Source organism: Natator depressus, chromosome 6, assembly GCF_965152275.1.
Source record: "Natator depressus isolate rNatDep1 chromosome 6, rNatDep2.hap1, whole genome shotgun sequence".
NCBI lineage: Eukaryota > Metazoa > Chordata > Testudines > Cheloniidae > Natator > Natator depressus.
Genome location: NC_134239.1, coordinates 15,688,585 through 15,694,700, shown reverse-complemented (window position 1 = coordinate 15,694,700; position 6,116 = coordinate 15,688,585).

The window sequence follows — 6,116 nt, the reverse complement described above, 5'->3', positions numbered from 1 at the left end:
AAACTTATCAGGAAAATTTGGTTTTTGACTAAACAAAAATGTTACGAGGAAGCTCCAGCTTTCCCCCAAATTGGTTGATGTTTCATAGGAAAGCTGAACAGCCTGAAAAAAACATTTATGTCCATAAAACTGAAAATTTTTCAGTTTTTTTTGAAGAAAACTAGGAATTTCCCACTGAAAATTATGATGTAAATGACCTTTTTGTTTTAATGAAATTTTCTATGGGAAAAAAGCCCATTTTCCAAACAGCTCTAATAAGTGCTTTAGGGACTTACCTAGTGGTTTTCATCTCCAAGGCGCTCTCTCTCTCTCCTTCTGTAGCATCCCCAGGACAGCATCTAAGCATCTTAAACATTTAGGAACTTCTTATTCGGCATTTACCCCTAAGAGAGATTGTGAGGTTCTGTGGTCTTAAATGCCAGCTGGCTCTTGCTACAGAGCAGCTGAGAGGAAAACACCTGACAAGCCTCTGCTGCCCACAAGAACTTACCAGATGTAGGACAAGCTGATCTCCATGGTGTTGCCGGCACCCAGTGCCGAGAGGCAAAACAACAGCAGGGGTTCGTTACCCGGTGTGTGTCACCCAATAATCACAACGGGGTGGAGAAGCAGAAAAGTTTATTTGCAGCTGCAAACAAGGCACAGGGAGAATAGAGGGGGGGAGGCCAAGGACACTTGGGCCTAGTGCGAGGGGGCTTCATCGACACTCGTGGTCTTCCATCCCCTCGAGTTACCTAGTGGCCATGCCCCAGTCTCCCCAACATGGGGTAGGGGTTGAAGGTAAACCCTGACCCAGAGTCCAGCTGTGCTGGATCATCATATACAAACCAGAGCTGTATAAGAAAACTCAGACACTGCACATCTCCATAATCAGGAGACTCACACAGAACCCAGAAAGGCTGAAGTAAAGATCCCAAGCAAGGAAGAGACTCAGACTGCCTGTGTGTGACCTCAGAGAATGGCCCAGCCTATCACAACCAGATAGTGTCACAAGCAATGTTTATACCTAACAGATCAGTGACAGATGCCACACAGCCTTCCCCAATGCTTAGCTCAAAGGTAGCCAGTGAATAATGAGGAAGCGAAGAATTTAAGGGCTTGGAATTAATGAAGAGAGACTCTCATCACTACAAAGTCTGATGTTTTTATTGCAAGTCATGCAATATTTGGTGCTTTTCTTAAAGCCCCAGTTCTTGAAGTCCTGTGATTGTGAGAGAATCTTAGCTTTCATTTTTTTTAAAAAATCGTAAGTTTCTGGCCCTTGTGGGTGCACAGAAAAGCTAAAAAACTATGACCCCTAGTGGCTCAGACACAAAATATCAGTAAAAAGAACCCAATATTTTTTAAAAAGTCTCATGATTTTGGGGGACCTGAATGACAATTTTTCTATGGTTGAGAATGGCAATCCTGTGTCCAGCTAGAGCTGGGCAAAATCTTTCAGCCAAAATGTTTATTGGCAAAAAATTCAGATTCAGAGACATCAAAAAGTTTCACAGATTTGTTTCATTTTGGCTGAATTGTTCATGTTCAAACAAAACGGATCACCCCCCAAATAACAACAAAACAAAAAAAATCCAACAGGTAACACTTCAATTTTTTGGTTTAAAACAACTTTTTGTTTAGAAATTTCCTTCACATTTATTAAATGCAATTAACACGTTATAAAACTGCTTAAAACTGAAACAAAATATTTCATTTAGGTTCAAACAAACAATTTCTTTTGACCAGAAATATTGTTTTGACTATTTTCTCATCGGACATATAGAAAAACTTCAGTTTTGGTTTGACTCAAAACAAGTGTTTCAATTTTTCAGAATTGCCAGAGAACAAAAAAAATCCATTATTTGGCCTAATTCAGCCTCTGCTGCGCAGGTTTCCTACTCTTGCAAAACGTGTGATGGCAACTCAGTGTCAACCTGCATGGGCCAAAGCCTTCAGGGGTGTAACTGTAACAAAGTCAAGCACAACCACATCTTGGCTTTCAGCTTCCCATCAGTGCTGTGACACAATCCGGTGGCTGGCTTGACCAATATCAAAAGAGTATTTGAGTGAGTGCTTTGATCCCTTATGAACCACACTTCCCTTTTATGGTATCACTTATTAGCCTCTCTTGTTAACAAACATTGATGGTAGGAGAGGAATCTTTTGTCTCTTGTCATTGTGTGGGTCATAAGAAGAACATAAGAATGGCCATACTGGGTCAGACCAAAGGTCCATCCAGCCCAGTATCCTGTCTACCGACAGTGACCAATGCCAGGTGCCCCAGAGGGAGTGAACCTAACAGGTAATGATCAAGTGATCTCTCTCCTGCCATCCATCTCCACCCTCCGACAAACAGAGGCTAGGGACACCATTCCTTACCCATCCTGGCTAATAGCCATTAATGGATCTAACCTCTATGAATTTATCTAGTTCTCTTTTAAACCCTGTTATAGTCCTAGCCTTCACAACCTCCTCAGGCAAGGAGTTCCTTGGTTGACTATGCGCTGTGTGAAGAAGAACTTCCTTTTATTTGTTTTAAACCTGCTGCCCATTAATTTCATTTGGGTCCGTGGTGAAGTTACGAATATGGGAGTAAGGATGTTGGGCCAAGCTGACTAGTGGTTTGGGGATATCCAGCTTGTGATGCCTTAAAGGGTCCTGATGTTCAGAAAGTGCTGAGGACCCACCTTCTGAAAATCAGGCCCTTGCGAGGTGTCTCAGGTTGGGTACCCCAAATCACTACTCACCTTTGAAAATCTTAGTCATGAGGCCCTGGAGTTGACAGGAGTTCTTCCATGAACTTTAATGGGCTCTGGGTGAGGCTCGAAACACTGTTAGTTAACCTTTCAGTTAACATAACTCTAAGCCTGAGCCCCATCTAAGACAAAAGGTGTGTGTGAACCCTCTCAGCAGTTTTTGGCTGAGTATTGTTTTGTGCGTGTGTGTATGTGTAAGCGAGAAAGAGATCACGCAAACTGAGGTCAGACAAGGACAGACTGAGGCCTGGTCTACACTTAAATCTTAGGTCAACCTCACCAGATTGCTCAGATCTCTGAAAAATTTCACGCCCTAAGCACCGTAGCTAGGTTTACTGAACCCCCGGAGTCGATGTGGCTAGGTTGACAGAAGACCTAGCTTCTCACAGAAGTGGATTACCTACCTCAATGGAAAAACCCCTTCTGTCGATGTAGAAAGCATTCAAACAATGGCCCTGAGGTGCCAGAGCTGTGCTGCTGTAGTGTAGACATACCCTAAGAGAGAGGCAGGCAGCCTGAAGGAGCAGCTGAAAGCGTGGTTGCTGACCCTGGAAAACACTGGGAAAGAGGTTTTGGGTCAGGGAGCAGGCTAAAAGGGTGTCCTTGGTGCTGTGAGCAAAAGAAGCTGTTTCCTGCTATTTGCTTCTGTCTGCATTCAGAGACCAAGGACTTTGAACATTCCTTGAAAAGAAACACAACTGTATCAAAGAAACACCTGGCTAGCACCAATTTCTGTTCCCAACTGGAACACGCACAGGGCTCCAAACTTTGACTAGCCACTTGGCATAAAAAGGGCCTGTCACTGCTTCTGTGCTATGAACTGAAGGGATTTGTCACATGCAAGCAAATGGCTGTGACTAAATGAATTTAATCAGGAGATCTTCAATGATCTGGAATACAAAAAAGAGTCCTACAAAATGTGGAAACTAGGTCAGATTACAAAGGCTGAATATAAACAAAGATCACAAGTATGTAGGGACAAAATTAAAAAGGCCAAGGCACAAAATGAAATTAAACTAGCTAGAGACATAAAGGGTAACAAGAAAACATTCTGCAAATCCATTTGAAGCAAGAGGAAGACCAAGGACAGGGTTGGCCTGTTACTCAATGGAGGGTGTGGGGGAACAATAACAGAAAATGTGGAAATGACTTTTTTGTTTCAGTTTTCACCCAAAAAAAGGTAGTAGCGATTGGATGTTTGAAATAGTCAATGTCAGTGAAAATGTGGTAGGATCAGAGGCTATACTAGGGAAAGAACAAGTTAAAAATTATTTAGACAAGTTAAATGTCTTCAGGTAAGCAGGACCTGATATAATACATCCTAGAATACTGAAGAAGATATCTGAGCCATTAGCGATTATCTTTGAAAAGTCATGGAACACAGGAGCGATTCCAGAGGACTGGAAAAGAGCAAATATAGTTCCCATTTTAAAAAAAAATTAAGGAAAACCCAGGGAATTACAGGCCCATCAGGTTACTTCAGTAACCAGAAAGATAATGGAGCAAATGATTAAGCAATCAATTTGCGAACACTTAGAAGATAATAAGGTGATAAGTAACAGTCAGCATGGATTTGTCAAGAACAAATCATGTCAAAACAACCTAGTAGCTTTCTTTGACAGGGTAACAAGCCTTGTGGATGGGGGAAGGGGTAGATGTGGTATATATTGATATCAGTAAGGTTTTTGAAACTGACTCACATGCCTTTCTCATAAATAAACTAGGGAAATACAACCTAGATGGAGCTACTATAATGTGGGTGCATGACTGAAAACCATTCCCAGAGAGTAGTTATCAGTGGTTCACAGTCAAGCTGGAAGGGTATGTTGAGTGGGGTCCCGCAGAGATTAGTTCTCGGTCTTGTTCTGTTCAATATCTTTGTCCATGATTTAGATTAGGGGTTGGCAACCGTCCGCATGCGGCCCATCAGGGTAATTCGCTGGTGGGCCGCGAGACATTTTGCTGACATTGACCATCCACAGGCACAGCCCCCTCAGCTCCCAGTGACCACAGTTTGCCGTTCCTGGCCAATGGGAGCTGCAGGAAGCGGCGGGCCGCAGGGGCGTGCTGGCCACTGCTTCCCACAGCTCCCATTGGGTGGGAACAGTGAACCACGGCCACTGGGAGCTGTGGGGGGCCGTCAATGTCATCAAAATGTCTCACGGACCACCAGCAGATTACCCTGATGGGCCACGTGTCGAAGGTTGCTGACCTCTGATTTAGATAATGGCAGAGAGAGTACACTTATAAAGATTAAGGATGATACCAAGCTGGGAGGAGTTTCAAATTCTTTGGATGATAGAATAAAAATTCAAAAGGATCTGAACAAACTGGAGAAATGGTCTGAAGTAAATAGGATGAAATTCAATAAGGACAAATGCAAAGTACTGCACTCAGGAAGGAACAATCAGCTGCACACATACCAAATGCCTAGGAAGGAGTACTGTGGAAAGGGATCTGGGAGTCATAGTGGATCACAAGTTAAATATGAATCAACTGTGTAACACTGTTGCAAAAAAAAAAAAAAAAAGAAAAGAAAACACCATTCTGAACTGTATTAGCAGGAGTGTTGTAAGCAAGACAAGAAGTATTTTTTCTCTACTCTACTCCATGCTGATACAGCCTCAACTAGAATATTGTGTCCAGTTCTGGGCACCACATTTCAGGAAAGATGTGGACAAACTGGAGAGGGTCCAGAGAAGAGCAACAAAAATGATTAAAGGTCTAGAAAACATGACCTATGAGGGAAGATTAAAAAACTGGATTTGTTTAGTCTGGAGAAGAGAAGACTGAGAGGGGACCACAGTTTTCAAGTACATAAAAGGTTGTTTCAAGGAGGAGGGAGCAAAATTGTTCTACTTAACCTCTGAGAATAGGACAAGAAGCAATGGGCTTAAACTGCAGCAAGGCAGTTTAGGTTGGACATAAGGAAAAAAACTTTCTGTCAGTCTGCTTAAGCACTGGAATAAAGTGTCTAGTAACAGTGAATAACTAATAACTTTCTGGAAGCTGTGATCTGTTCTCAGATATTCTGCAAGCAGAAAACAGAAGAAACTTGATCAGTTGGTTATGTGCTGCTAATAGATTTGCTCCCCTCTGATTATTTCACCCTGTAATGCTCCTTTGTTGGTGTATCAGCTATCTTCATTCTATTATCTTGGAACATCATTGTAGAACATTTAATTTGTTCACACTCAACTAAACTCAAAAACATCAGATCAGAATTTTAGCATATTTTCCAAAAGAAATTCACGTCTGGTCTAGGAGATGTCAGCCCAATGGAAAATGTCAGAAAGCTACAAGAAAGCTTCTACTGAGGAAGTGTTGTTGCACATTATATACCCTTTGATATGGGTATGTAACCAGATGCTACGCACT